Genomic DNA, 15224 nt, shown 5'->3' on the forward strand with positions numbered 1-15224 from the left:
ATTTTTCTGCAAGATATGCCACAAAACTTTTTGATGTGTTTTTATTCAGTTCACTATTCATTTTCACAAGGCAGTGTTGTGGTGCGGTGGGAATTATTTGCAACATTTTACATCAACTTCATTCAAGACATGACACACTAAATTTCATACAACTCGGCTGAGTTCTGTGGAAGATATGACAAAAAAACCATCTTGGTATGTTTGTTTTCTTTTTTTTTTCCAGTTCACAGTGTACAAGAAATGCTTGGGAATTTACATGTGCCAAAGAACATGAATAAATGCCATCCCTATTTGCAATGGCGGAGTCAGGATGAGGGCCGCTCTGTAGTCCGCTTGTTACAATACAATCATAAGTGCATGCTGAAGCACCCTACCTTGCTACTGTTGGATTTTTTTGATTTTCTGAAGAAGCGAGAGGGCGAAACGGACCCGTCAGAATCAATACTATATCTACAAATTGAATTTTGATACCTAATAGAAGTAACTATTTATGAATTTTTTAATATTGCTGAATTTGCACATTAGAATTGTTTCGGAGGAGGAAGAGGACCAGTGATTATACCTTGGCTTCATTCAGCTGATTAAGATGCATTTCTCCTCAATATGAATGATGTCTGATACAACAGTATAGATTTTCAGGCAACAGATTAAGAAGAATATCTTCCTGCAAGAATTAATTGAACACTGTTTGGTTTTGAATTCCATTTTTGGGCACAAGTGTGGAATCCATATAGTTATAATTTTTATTTCTGTGAACAAATGAACATGAAGCGGACGGTATTCCTCAAAATCTAATCTAATCTAATTCTTACGGCTCCTTTTACTAAGGTGCGCTAATGGTTTTAGCGCAATGCTATGATGCCATGCGCGCTAGACGCTAACGCCTCTATAGAACTTGCATTAGTATTTTTCATTTAGCGCGTGATTTGCTCGCGCTAATCTTCAGTGAAAAGAGCCCTTAGTCTTAAATACCGAATCATCTCCTAAAAACAGGAGCTCGATTCAGTTTACATAATTAGATCACAAAGAAAGATCCATCAACATTCATTGAAGCGATGAAGCGTCGTGGTTTTTAAGGTTTTGCAAAAGATCTAAAGAGATAAAAACGATCTAATTTGAGGAGGTCGTCCATTCCATATCGCAGTTAGTAAGTATGGAAAGGAGTGTGAAATTTTACTGAGGGACTTGATTCCTCTTAATGATGGAAAATAGAGCTTCTACATACGAGTTGTTCTCGGGGTGTTTAGAGATAAAGCCATCAAAGGACCAAATAGTCCGTGTAAAATTGTAAAGACTATACAGGTACATTTAAATTGAACTCTCAATTGCAATGGAAGCCAACGTAATTTCCTCAACAGAGGTGACACATGATCAAATATTTTTCTTTCCAAAAATCAGTCTGGCTGCAGCATTTTGAATCAATTGCAGCCGTTTCTCGTTTCCTTTGCTTCATCCCACATAAATGGAATTACAGTAATCCAGCTGTGCCAAGATAATGGTTTGAACCAATACTGCAAAATGATCTCAATGGAACAGATGATGAACTTTTCTCAGCGTGTGAAGACGAAAGAAACATTATTTGGCAAGATTTTTTACCTTGCATTGAAAAGAGAGAGAAGAATCCAAAAAATATCACCAGAAATAAAACATCCTTTTGCAAGTTGTGAGACACCACTTATCTGAAAGTTAAATTGCTCTCTTTTCCGGAGCTGAAGGGTTCAATGGAGCTCTGTTTCAGAGTTCCAATCCTTCTTTGGGAACCCAGTATTTCAAGCCATCAAGAGAAGGGGCATCGTGTGCTGCTTACAAAATGGCCGACTGGTGAGGAATAATTTCTGATTCTTATACATAGAGAGACGTATGTTGATGTGTTCTTTCATAGGCCCCCTTTCTTAGGCCGTTTAGTGTGGGCTACTGCGGTAACTGCCCCAAACCCACAGCGATTTAATTTTGAAAGTTTTTTGTAATATCGCTGTCTGTAGACAGTCTCTTCCTCTGTAAACCGCTCTGAACTGTTTGTGGTATTGCGGTATATAAAAATAAAGTTGTTATCATTATTATTAAAAGGGAGGGTTTGTCTTTTGCTATATTCAACAATAAAAAGTGAATAAAATTAAAAAAAAATAGATGAAATATTGGCAAAGATAGCGATTTCACTGCTTTTTGCCTCAGGGAGAAGATCTTTCCCTGCCCTTCTGGCAGCAAGTCCTCTAATGCTATCTTGCTGGCACAATCATGAAACCACACCTCTTAATGCCAAAGGATTTCATTTCCTGCAAAATTTAGGAAAAAGGTAACTTTGCAAATTTTATTAAGCAATGAACGATTATTAAACAATAAGTGTAATTATATCGGGACCGATATTCAGACTACGGGAGTTGGCTGGGCCAGTCCATTTTCAGCGACTGGCATTGAACATATGGGATTATTTTGGGCTGCTACAAACTTAGCCAGATAAATCAACATGGGAGTGTGTGGCACAGTAGTTAGAGCTACAGCCTCAGTACCTTGAGGTTGTGGGTTCAAATCCCATGCTGCTCCTTGTGACCCTGGGCAAGTCACTTAATCCCCCAGGTACATTAGGTAGAGTGTGAGCGCACTGGGACAGACAGGGAAAATGTTAGCCACTTAGGCTATAAGGCAGTGTCTCTCAAACTTTCTCAAGCCGGGGCACCCTAAAGGTAGTGGCCACGGCTTGAGGCACCCAGAAGTGCACGGATGTCACCATGATGACATCATGCAAATGCGTGACATCATCACATTGACATTTGTGCATGTGCAGAGGTCCTCCAGATGGGCCCTGAGATGCCAGTAGGGGGTGCCGGAGAGAAGGAGAGGCACTGGCGCCAGCTGATTGCCTACAGCAGTGTTTCTCAACTACTTCAAGCTAAGTACCCCCTAAGGAGGCAAATTCAAAACTAATGCTAGGAAGTTCTTCTTTACACAACGTGTGGTGGACACCTGGAATACAATTCCAGAGGAAGTTATAGGGCAGAGTACAGTACTGGGTTTTAAGAAAGGTTTGGACAAATTCCTGCTGGAAAAGGGGATAGAGGGGTATAGATAGAAATTTACTGCACAGGTCCTGGACCTGTTGGGCCGCCGCATGAGCGGACTGCTGGGCGCGATGGACCTCGGGTCTGACCCAGCGGAGGCATTTCTTATGTTCTTATGTTCTTAAGTCTAACAAATATCAACCGAGTACCCCAACCACAGACCTGCCTAGGCCCACCCAAGCTCTGCCCCAGATCCCACCCCCTTTACTAAGTGCAATGCAATATTTTCCATTCATTTTCCATACACACACAATATACTCAGCAGATATAAATTCTCAAAATTGACATATTTTGATCACTATATTGAAAATAAAATGATTTTACCTACCGGCGATCCTCTGCAGGCTGCTGTAATTAGCCTTAAAGGTGAGGCTGGAGGGGGGAAGCCGGAGGACGCTAGAGAGAAGGGGGAAACATGCAGGCCTTGAGCAAATCGGGCAGCGCTGGCGCTGTACCGCGTAGGGAAGTCAGCTGGCAGGCGCCTCTCTTCCTCCTCAGTGTGCCGTGGCACACTTGGCATCTCAGGAGGCACACTGTTTGAGATACACTGCTATAAGTGGTATAGAAAACATGACTTGCCATTAAGTTTATAGTGGCCAAAAATAGAGCAGCTCATTAAGGGGCCCAAATTGGACGCTCAACATAGCCAGTTACCGCTTTACACGCGACATAGCTGGTTATTCAGTATGGCCCAGATTGTCTACATAGTGCCGATGTTTTAGGCATCGGTAGGTGCCCAAGCTGCGGCTGCCAGCACCTAAAAATCAGTACCAGAATTGTGCCTGTGTAGGTGCGTTATGGCATCTAACACCACTGTAGGTGTGGCTAATGCCAGACATGGCGTTAGGTGCGTTAAAGCTCTTACAGCGGCACAATTCACATCAAAGGCAGGCGCTGGAAATGTAGGCCGATGTTTTCAACACCTACGTGTGCTGGAGTCACGATTCTCTAACAGCCATCATAAGAACATAAGAACATAAGAAATGCCTCCACCGAATCAGACCATTGGTCCATCCAGTTCGGTGACCCGCATACGCGGAGGCCAATCCAGGTGTTCCCTGATGAAGACCCTGTTTTCCCGTATCCCTCAATGTGATTTGCAAGCAGGTGTGCGTCCAACTTGCACTTGAATCCCATAATGGAGGTTTCCGTCACCACCTCCTCCGGGAGAGCGTTCCAAGCGTCCACCACTCGCTGTGTAAAACAGAACTTTCTAACATTTGTCCTGGGCCTGTCGCCCCTCAATTTTAGTCTATGGCCTCTCGTCCGAGTCACATTTGACAACGTCAATAATGATGCTTCTTGTTCTATTATGTCAAAACCTTTTAGTATTTGGAAAGTCTCTATCATATCCCCTCGCAGCCTTCTCTTCTTGAGGGTGAACAATCCTAGTTTCCCGAGGCGTCCTTTGTAGCTCAAATTCTCGATACCTTTTACTAGCTTCGTGGCTCGCCTCTTCACCCTCTTCAGCAGAGTTATATCCTTCTTTGGACACAGCACTCCAGGTGTGGTCTGACCATTGCTCTGTAAAGAGGCATGATGACTTCCGCCGATCTACTTGTAATACCCTTCTTTATCATGCCCAACATCCTGTTTGCTTTCTTTGCCGCCGCTGCGCATTGTGTCGATGGCTTCAGGGTCCTGTCTATCAGTACCCCCAGGTCCTTTTCTTGTTCGCTTTTGCCCAATGTCACACCTAACATTATATAATCATGTTCCTTGTTTTTCGTACCCAGATGCATCACTTTGCATTTGTCTACATTAAACTTCATCGCCGCCTGTTTGTCATACGATCGGTGGCCTCTTAAGGAAACTACCAACAAAGGCCATGGTTAGAGATCGGGGCCTCAGCGCTATTATTCAGTGGCCCCCTTATGCTGAATATTAGCACTTTGCCTGCCAAGTGCTATTTAACTGGCCAGGAGACGTTCCCGGCTGGTTACATAACGCTGAATATCAGGCTAATTGTACTTAGGGTTACCAGATTTTCAGGGACAAAAATCCGGACCTATAGCCCCGCCCTATTCTGCCCCCAAGCCACACCCCCTTGACCTATTTGCTCACTGGGATGGTATCTGCGCATGCACTGCAATGTCTCACGCGCATGCATCCATGCCACTGCATCGCATCCTTGTGTCCCGACGTCACTCGTGGCTAGAAGCTTTTCAAAACCCGGGCAAATTGTCGGGCTTTGAAAAGCCGTCCTGACGCCCGGACATCTCCTCGAAAAGGACATGTCTGGGGAAATCCATTGAGAAATAAGGCTTACAACAGAGAGATTTATAAAGTAGGGTTTCAGGAATTGGGTTTCCGATGTTGAACATCCATCGTAGAGCTATTTACTGCTGGCTGTTTGCTTCTCTCTGACCCAGCGACATACAGAGAATAGAGGGCAAGAGGACTTTTTTGCGATTCTTGAATGCAGCCATATGAAGTAACAAGACAAATAAATACTCCTTACATGAAATCCCAACACCAACAAGACAAGACAGAGCTTTGTATCAACAAAACAAGACAAGTCAAACAGATGTCTTATTTTGTAATCAACGAAAAGATTTTTAAAAACAGAATCAAGTGCAGACCTAATATTTAGAGTTTCCTTTTCCCTTTGGCTCCCCAAAGAATTACACAACAGCTGGACTTGTTGATGAGATAGCGCCATGAGTCTGAGCAGACAGAATGGGGGAAGGCCTGGCCCTCGGTCTCCCTGGCTTTATTAGTCGAGAAAGATCCTCTTCTTGAGCTCATTTGTAAACACAACAGTTCTCTTCCTTCACGTGTTTCCGTACTCAACACATCCCAGTTATAAGAGCAACATAGCGCGCGCACACTGAGCAGCTGGGGAGTCGGCATTTTAATCTGTAATTTGCCTGGTACCGAAAGCCGAGGTTTTCCCCCATCTGTACCTCATGCCACTTTGGCTGAAGCAGTTAGAAGGGAGATATGGTCTTATAGGGCATTTAGTAGCAATTAAAGAGAAATTCGGCTCTCCATCTGGTCACTGGCTCTCTGAATGACCCTGGCCTAGGCACCGTTGCCTCGTATCTCAGTTTATTCCAACTCTAATTGGATATTAATGATATCACATTCTTCCTTTACCCTTTTCACCTTTGAAGGTTTACTGTTTACGCATGAGAAACATATTGTTAGGCCATTCTTCTCATAGGTGACTGGGTATATATACTGAGCTGCTGAAATGTGTTTGTGGAAGAAAGGCACTGTATATATTACACATGGTATAATTCTCTCACTCAAGGCTGTTTTGCTGGGCATTACTCATTTGCTCTCTAGTGGTACATAAATATTAAATCTTTCCTGTTTATAGAATTTCAGAAAGTGCAAACCTGAGGGGAGCCAAGGTTAGTTGGGGGGGGGGGGGGTGTCTATATTTTGAGGAGCATCAGGGATGTGCTTTCTAGATGTAGCTGGAGTTTTAGTCTTACATTAATTTTGCACCCCTTTGCCTGCCTAGCTGTTGCCCAGAATCGGAACAAAACCCCACACATAATATTTACAGATTTTGGGACCATGGCCTGGGACTCGATTATTCCAGGAGGCTGGAGACAATGGCGTGCATTCTAGTTCTGTTAATCAATAACATAGACCACCCCAGTGTTGTGTTCCTTGCATGAATAGTGAATCAGTTGATGTGAGGGTTATCAGCAGATGCAGTTTCTTAAGGCAGAGTTCAATGTAAACGATATTTACCCAATCTCCAATCAGATATCAAACTGCATTCTCTTCCCTTATGATACAATTGGAACAAACAGCGACGATTACTATTAAGAACAGATCACATTCACAGTCTGGGTGATCTTTCTTCATGAAGGATTTGTAGGACCCAACTCTCCAGAACTTGCTAGAAAGAGGAAATCCCTCAGTTACTGCCCGCACCAGGAAACTGAAGCGATGTAAGCGCTTTTCTTCTCGGCCTCAGGATGATACTTAGGACTACTACTACTTATCACTTATACAGCGCTGAAAGCCGTATGCAGCGCTGTACATTTTGACACTTATAGACGGTCCCTGCCCAGAAGAGCTTACAATCTAACTTGGACAGATGTGACATATAGGATTGGAGGTGCAGAACCCAAGGTGAGAGGAGTTAGGAGTTGAAAGTGCACTCAAAGAGATGGGCTTTTAACTAGGCCTTGAACACCGCCAGAAACGGAGCTTGCCGCAGGGATTCAGGCAGCTTGTTCCAAGTATATGGCGCAGCGGAGTCTGGAGTTGGCAGTTGAAGAGAAGGGTGTCGATAGGACGGACTTACCATAAGAACATAAGAATAGCCTTACTGGGTCAGACCAATGGTCCATCAAGCCCAATAGTCCATTCTCACAGTGGCCAATCCAGGTCCCTAGTACCTGGCCAAAACCCAAGGAGTAGCAACATTCCAGCATCTCAAATAATAGCAAGATTCTGGAACCCCAATGAGAGCAACATTCCAGAGCTGAGATTGTGATGTCATAATGCCTCATTCCACAGTGCCTCAGAGCCAACATCATCAGTGATGTCACAATGGCTTCATTGTCCTATACTTGGCTCATGTAAGAATAGCCTTACTGGGTCAGACCAATGGTCCATCAAGCCCAGTAGCCCGTTCTCACAGTGGCTAATTCAGGTTACTAGTACTTGGCCAAAACCCAAGGTGTAGCAATATTCCATGCTACCAATACAGTGGCTTCCCCCTTGTCTTTCTCATTAACAGACTATGGACTTTTCCTCCAGGAATTTGTCCAAACCTTTCTTAAAACTGTGGTGGGGGGAGGGGTGGTTCGGATGATCATAGGAGGAGATAAGGTACCTGGGCTGCTGGTCCTCTGTCTTCTTAACAGTGTTTCAGAGGAGTGAGATGGGCTCGTAGTTCACTCTTACATCCAGGGCAGGGCAGAGGTCTCTTTGGCTTAGGGTTACCATATGACCCCAGAGAAACGAGGACGGATCGAGACCTCTGGGTTCTACTTCCATTGCTTTCAGTGGAAGTAAAACCCGGATGTCTCGACCTGTCCTCCTTTTTCTGGAGCCATGTGGTAACCCTACTTTGGCTTCTCTCACCAGCTGATATTTCGCCAGCATTTAAAAAAATGCTAACAGGCACCAGCACTGAATGTCTGGGGCTACTTCACAGTGCCATGGCTGCTGGAATTTTTGTGAGGCCGTAACCGCCAGGACCTGCATAAGAAATTCCCGCCCAGATCCCAATCCCCATCCCACTGCCAACCCTCCTGGAATATTTATCTTATTGATTACATTATCTGTCCAATTCTCCCCCCAAAGAGCTGAAAATAGGTTACAGGTTAAACATACATAACACTGGCCAACAAGCCTTTTGCTACTGGAGTTCTGTCACCTGTACCTTAAGAAGGGCCACAGGCTGACTCTAAACCTGAAAACAGGTTTCATCTATCACATCCTGTTTTTAAGTTATGTGTCAGTTTGTGTTTATATCATTTTTCTCAATAACGCTACCGTGAAGCGTCGGTGTTTTACTGTTTCTGTAACACGATATTGCATTTTAAGACAGCTCATCGATTACATATAACACTAATTTGAAAGTTTATTCTAAAAAATGATTGTGCTGCTTTTTCTACCTGTGAATTTTTATATTTTGTTTGTTTTTTTTGTCTAAGATATTATAATTATTATGAACAGATGAGGTTGTGTTAACCATCCTGATGATTTCTATTATGTCTGTGGATCAGCAAAAGAATCTGTCCATCAGACTTCATTATTTTGGCTGTAAAACTGGCGACCAAGGTAAAGCACGGGCATTGTCTGCTATTCCGGATTAACACAGTGGCTGAATGGGAAACGGAAGAAGATGCCTTTCGCTGCACCCATGGTGTGGCATGAACCAACAAATCATCACTCAGACTGTTATTTTTGCATGACAAAAATTGCTGGGTTCAGAAAGAGGAAGAAATCCAAAATTGTGTATCCTGATTGCCCGTCAGCAATTAAACCCGTTCCTCGTGACTTGAAGAATCCAGTTCCAATTCCTCCTTCCACATCTGCGACTCAATGTGCCAGAAGTTCAGATGGAGAATGTGCCTCTGCGGCTCTGGATGAAAAACCACCTCACCTGCTAATTCAAGAAAATCTTAATGTCACTGTCAAAAGAGAAACAGAATTGTTGGGTTCAAGGCTGAAGCAATGGCACCTTTTAAGGCAGGACACCAAAATATCTTTTTTCGGTGAGCGTAAAAGCAAGTGTGTCAAACTTTTCGGAACATGCTGACATCACTTTTGTGTGAGTTGAGTTGCTGTAACATGTCTCCTTCTTGTCTTCGTGTTTGGTAGGACACACAGTTCATACTCGCAATATTACATTACATTAGTGATTTCTATTCCGCCATTACTTTGCGGTTCAGCGTGGATTCCATAAAGGAACTATCTGGCCATTTCCAGAGGAATTATAGAATAAATAGATTGGTTCGTAGAGATGAGGCAGATCTCGTGGCGTTAGGTTGTTTTAAAGAGTAGAGATGCTTTAGGTTGGTTTCGATTGTTGGGCATCAGGGTTTTTAAAATACAGTGGTACCTCGGTTTACGAGTGCACCGGTTTGCGAGTGTTTTGCAAGACGAGCAAAACATTTGCAAAATCGGTGCCTCGAAAACCGAGCATGGCTCGATTTACAAGCGCCCCCCTGCAATCCGGCACCCCCCCCCCCCCCCCGATGCAATTGGGCACCCCCTCCACCACAATCGGGCATCCCCTCACCGCGATTGGGCACCCGCTCGCCGCTTCTTACCCTCATCTGGGCACCGGCACCGACATGTCCTGTGCTTAGTGCCGGTGCCCGAAGATCGGTCTCCTCTTCTGCTGGGCCTTGAGCATCTGAGCATACTCAAGGCCTGCGAGTTCACATTCAGAACGTGAACTCGCAGGCCTTGAGCAAGCGCAGATGCTCAAGGCCCAGCAGACGAGGAGGCCGATCTTCGGGCACCGGCACCAAGCACAGGACATGCCGGGGCCCAGATGAAGGTAAGAAGCGGCAGGGGGAGGAGGCCGGATCATGGCGGGGGGGGGGGGGGTGCCCAATCGCAGGGGGGGCCTTCGGGGGGACCAATGCTGGTTCTCGTGGGGGGGGGGGGAACGTATCAAAGCGAGTTTCCATTATTTCCTATGGGAAACTTGCTTTGATAAACGAGCATTTTGGATTACGAGCATGCTCTTGGAACGGATTATGCTCGTAATCCAAGGTACCACTGTAGTATGGTTTTTATTTCTTTTCTAAATATTGTGCCGATATGGCAAACTATCTAAAAAAAAAAAAAAATCAGTAACGTGTATCTCAGAAACCTAGCGTGCTAGCTGAATTTCAATTACGGATCTGGAATCAGCGTCATTAAATTAACGAAGAACACTTCTTAAGTTCTCAGTAGCACAGAAAAACTTTTTTGTGTCAGGTTACAATTTGCCACACAGTACAAGATTTTTGATAGAAGTTTTTATCCTAATTCAACACATACTAGGGATCTAATACCAATAACATGCAGTTTACAGGATAAATCTGACATTGTGCCTCCGCAATATACATTTTTATCCTACTGTGACACCTTAATATTTATTTGTAATCTAGATGTGAAAGAAACAGTACGTATCAGCCTGAATGAGAGCTTCAGATGTTATGGCCAGTCCGAACATCGCCGGCAGGAGGGATGCCCAGTCCATCCTGCCGGACACCCTTCACCCTGTAAAGTAGTCCCTCCTCCTCCTCCTCCACCCCACGGTGTCCAGTCAAAAGCGCACGAGACAATCACGCGTGGACAAACCTGCCCAGACAATCACGCGCAGGATGTCAGTGTGCTGGATTTCAACATTATTTTAAAGCACTCTGAGGGTGTGTGTTTGGGGGGGGGAACCCTCCATTTTACTTAGAAATGTTGCCGCTCCCATTGGGGGGTGGGAGGGCACCCCCCCCCAATTACAGAGCAAACAGTAATTTTTTCCTTAAAAAAACAGCGAAAAGGCTGTTTCCTCTGTAATGAGGGATTCCCCCCCCCCCAATGGGAGCACCAACATTTTTAAACTAAAGTGGCGGGGTTCCCCCCCTCCCCCTTCACAGCACTTTAAAATAGTGTTGAAATCCAGCGTGCTGACGTCCTGCATGCGATTCTCTGGGTGGGTTTGTCCGTGTGCGATTGGCTTGCGCGGTTTCGTCTATGAGCCCCACCCCACTGTGCCCTGGCACACACTTCGAGAGACACTGCTCTCAGTGCTGTGACAATGGTGAGAGGCACCCAGGGCAGTGGCACCTCTCCCTTGCCCTCTTCCCTATCCGCACCCTATCTGCTCCTTCCCTGCCCCATCCTGCCGTGCTCACGCACGCTCCTTCCCTTTCCTTCCCTGTACCTCTAGAATGTTCCCTGTGCAAGCAGCAACTCCAACCTGCTGCTCACACCAGCGTTGGATCTTCCTCTGATGTCACTTCCCAGGGCGGGTCTAGGAAGTGACGCTGGCGTGCGCAGCAGGTTGGGATTTCTGCTCATGCCAGGAACATTAAAGAGGTGGGGGGGAAGGGAAGGGGGTGACCAGACATCCGAATTTCCTCGGACGTGTCCTCCTTTTGAGGGCATGTCCAGGGGTCCGGATGGCTTTGCCCAGGTTTTTGAAAAGCTTCCACGAATGAGCGGATGCCATGCGGTGATGTCACACGCCCATGCGTGATAGCCTTGCCTCACCTGCATGCGATATCATCGTGTCGCTTCCACACCTGCGTGGATGCCATCCTGACACACAAACAGGTTAAGGGGGTGGGGCTGGGGGCGGGGGGTTGACATGGACAGAAATGGGTGGGCCTGGGGCGTGGCCATGGGTCAAGATTTTCCTTCGGAAAAATCTGGTCACCCTAGGAGAGGAGGAAGGGTACTGGCACCCCCACCAAGACAGTGCCAGGGGAACGCTCCTACCCCCTCCTTACCACCCCACTGACTGCTCTAGCTCTACGGGTGACACAAATGAAACTGTGCTTAGCCCAACTGCAGTATTAAGCCTCTCTGGTTTAAAGACCTAATTGCCTTGTAATGGAGAATAAATCCAGTCATCCCGGGGCTCCTGTTGGGCGTTCCCACTGCAATTGTATGTCATTTTATCCTTGAACAAGCAGAAAATAAACCTGTGTTGTACCCCCAGACACTGAGCGTTTGATTTATTAAGCTTTGCTCCTATTGACATAAAATGGGGGGAGGGGGGAAGCCTTTATAAATCAGACTCTGAAATACTGATTCATGTTCATGAACCATGAAAGATAAATCGTTGAGATTCCTTGCGTTGCTTCTAATCGCTCGGTTGCCTGAATTCTAAGAAGGATTAGGTCACGGGCCATCTCTTCGGTGATTTTCAAAACGTTTCAACTCAACTTGTAAACTCTGCGTTGACTCTTTCGGGAGCTAGATAATATAAGGCCTTCATATCTAGGCTTTGTTTTATCTCCGCTGACCAGGTCACATTTGGCATTTTACAATTGCAGGGATTTATGTTTGCAGAGGAATAGATTTGTAATAAATCATTAGCTTCTCTGAAACAAACTGCTGATGGACCTTTAAGATGAGACTCAGGGCACTTGTTTAATTTGGCAACCCAAAGATGTGAGATCTGCCTGGGGTTATATTTTGTGTGTGACTTCCCTTCAAAGGGAAACCCTTGTTAATTTAACTATGATTGGGCAAAGGGACTCTACCATCAATCAGAGCCTTCTTTATTTCATAGAAAGTAGTGCCTCTACTGAGCCATTCAAAGCCATTGTGATAGGAAAATTCACATAGTACAAACACATTCCCCTGCCCAATTTGTCAATGAAGATCCACCTTTATTTATTCTTTTTTTTTTTTTTTTAAATAGAGGGTGTCATGAAGGGTGCATCGAAACAGTTTCTTTACTGTGTTATAATGTGAACATAAGACTAGTCTTACTGGGTCAGACCAGTGGTCCATCAAGCCCAGTAGCCCGTTCTCACGGTGGCCAATCCAGGTCACTAGTACCTGGCCAAAACCCAAGGAGTAGCGACATTCCATACAGAACCTCAAAGAATAGCAAGATTCCGGAATCCCAGAGAGCAACAAGATTCTAGAATCCCAAAGAGTAGCAACATTCCATACAGAAACCCAAAGAATAGGAAGATTCCAGAATCCCAAAGAGTAGCAACATTCCATACAGAATCCCAAGGAATAGCAAGATTCCGGAATCCCAGAGAGTAACAAGATTCTAGAATCCCAAAGAGTAGCAACATTCCATACAGAATCTCAAAGAATAGCAAGATTCCGGAATCCCAGAGAGCAACAAGATTCTAGAATCCCAAAGAGTAGCAACATTCCATGCTACCGATCCAGGGCAAGCAATGGCTTCCCCCATGTGGCAGCTCCTTTCTTCATATATCCCACAATGCAAAGGAAACGCACAACCCCACGTGCGAAAATGTAAACCAAAAAAGAAGTGGGGAAGGGACACAGTCAACCAACTTCAGGGACAATCAATTTACTGAAATTATGTAAATAACTGATACATATAAATAATATCGACATAAAACAATGCAGGCATAACAAGGAATCTTTCAATCCTTTTTTATGCTGGACCCCAACACGGTCCATGTTTCGGTAAAAAAAGCCTTCCTCAGGGGGTGTATGAGTGAAGCCCAGTAGATGGCGCCAGAATACAGATAATAAAACCAAAGAGGAATACTCTCAATATCCTACTGTTAGGGTCCTACTGCTTAAAGCGGTACCAAATTAGAGGAACGCTGCGAGCTTCCGCCTGAGCTGAAAGACGTCGCTGCTGATAGGAAAATTCACATAGTACAAACACATTCCCCTGCCCAATTTGTCAATGAAGATCCACTTTTATAAAAAAAATAAAAAATATGGTGTCATGAAGGGTAAATCGAAACAGTTTCTTTACTGTGTTATAATGTGGCAGCTCCTTTCTTCATACCATGGTTGTCCACATGTCTTACTCCCAGTGGAGGTGATGGTGAGAGACATCAAAGAAATTCAACATGGGATATGAAGAGAGACTCTGGGGTAAAAGAAATCAACCAGAGCCTACGGCAACGGACAAGGAAGTAAGTTTCCAATTTCAACTTATTAAAGGTTTGACATACCACCCAGTCCCAGGAACATCTGAGTGGTTTCCATGTACTTTAAATACAGAGATACAGAGAGAGAATCAGAAGTTACGTCATACACGAGAAAGAAACGCAAGAGTTCTGCATGGTTTGGCTCAAAGCTCAACCCCTCTCCCTCCCCTAAACTAACTTCCCCAACAGAATCTGGATCTGTCACATATCATGGGAAGGCCAATCTAAAGAAGTGGGGAGACCGAGAGGGGACATGATCGAAACATTCAAGATAATGAAGGGAGTAGACTTAGTAGATAAAGACAGGTTGTTTACCCTCTCCAAGGTAGAGAGAACGAGAGGGCATTCTCTAAAGTTAAAAGGGGATCGATTCTGTACAAACGTAAGGAAGTTTTTCTTCACCCAGAGAGTGGTAGAAAACTGGAAAGCTCTTCTGGAGGCTGTTATAGGGGAAAACACCCTCCAGGGATTCAAGACAAGGTTAGACAAGTTCCTGCTGAACCAGAACGTATACAGGTAAGGCTAGTCTCAGGACCTAAGGGCTGCCGAGTGAGTAGACTGCTGGGCATGATGGACCACTGGTCTGACCCAGCAGCGGCAATTCTTATGTTCTTATGGATTGAACCCAGCCTTAAATTTAGAGTAGGATAAATCCAATTTTCAAATGACTCAGTAGTCCATTTCAGAGCACTGGTCTAGTGGTTGGAACTACTACCTCAACACCCTGAGGTTGCGGGTTTGATTCCTGAACTGCTCCTGTGCAAGTCACTTAACCATCCACTGCCCCAGATACCATAATTAGGTTCTGAGCCCGCTGAGACAGATAGAGAAAATGCTTAGAGTACCTGATTACTATTCAATGTATTGTAAACTGCTTTGATATCTGTGGAGGAAAGGCGGGATATTAAATAAATAACTGAGCTCAAATGGACCACACTACTGAAGGAATAACTAAGAGATTAGGCTGACTGGAGCAGAAGGTGCGAACAGACTTTGCAAAGGATAGATGGAGGAGAGGAGGGACAGAGGAGATATGATACAGATGTTTAAATACTTGAAAGGCTTTAATATAGAACCAAATCTTTTCCAGAGA

Source organism: Geotrypetes seraphini, chromosome 1 (genome assembly GCF_902459505.1).
Source record: "Geotrypetes seraphini chromosome 1, aGeoSer1.1, whole genome shotgun sequence".
NCBI classification, from domain to species: Eukaryota; Metazoa; Chordata; class Amphibia; order Gymnophiona; family Dermophiidae; genus Geotrypetes; species Geotrypetes seraphini.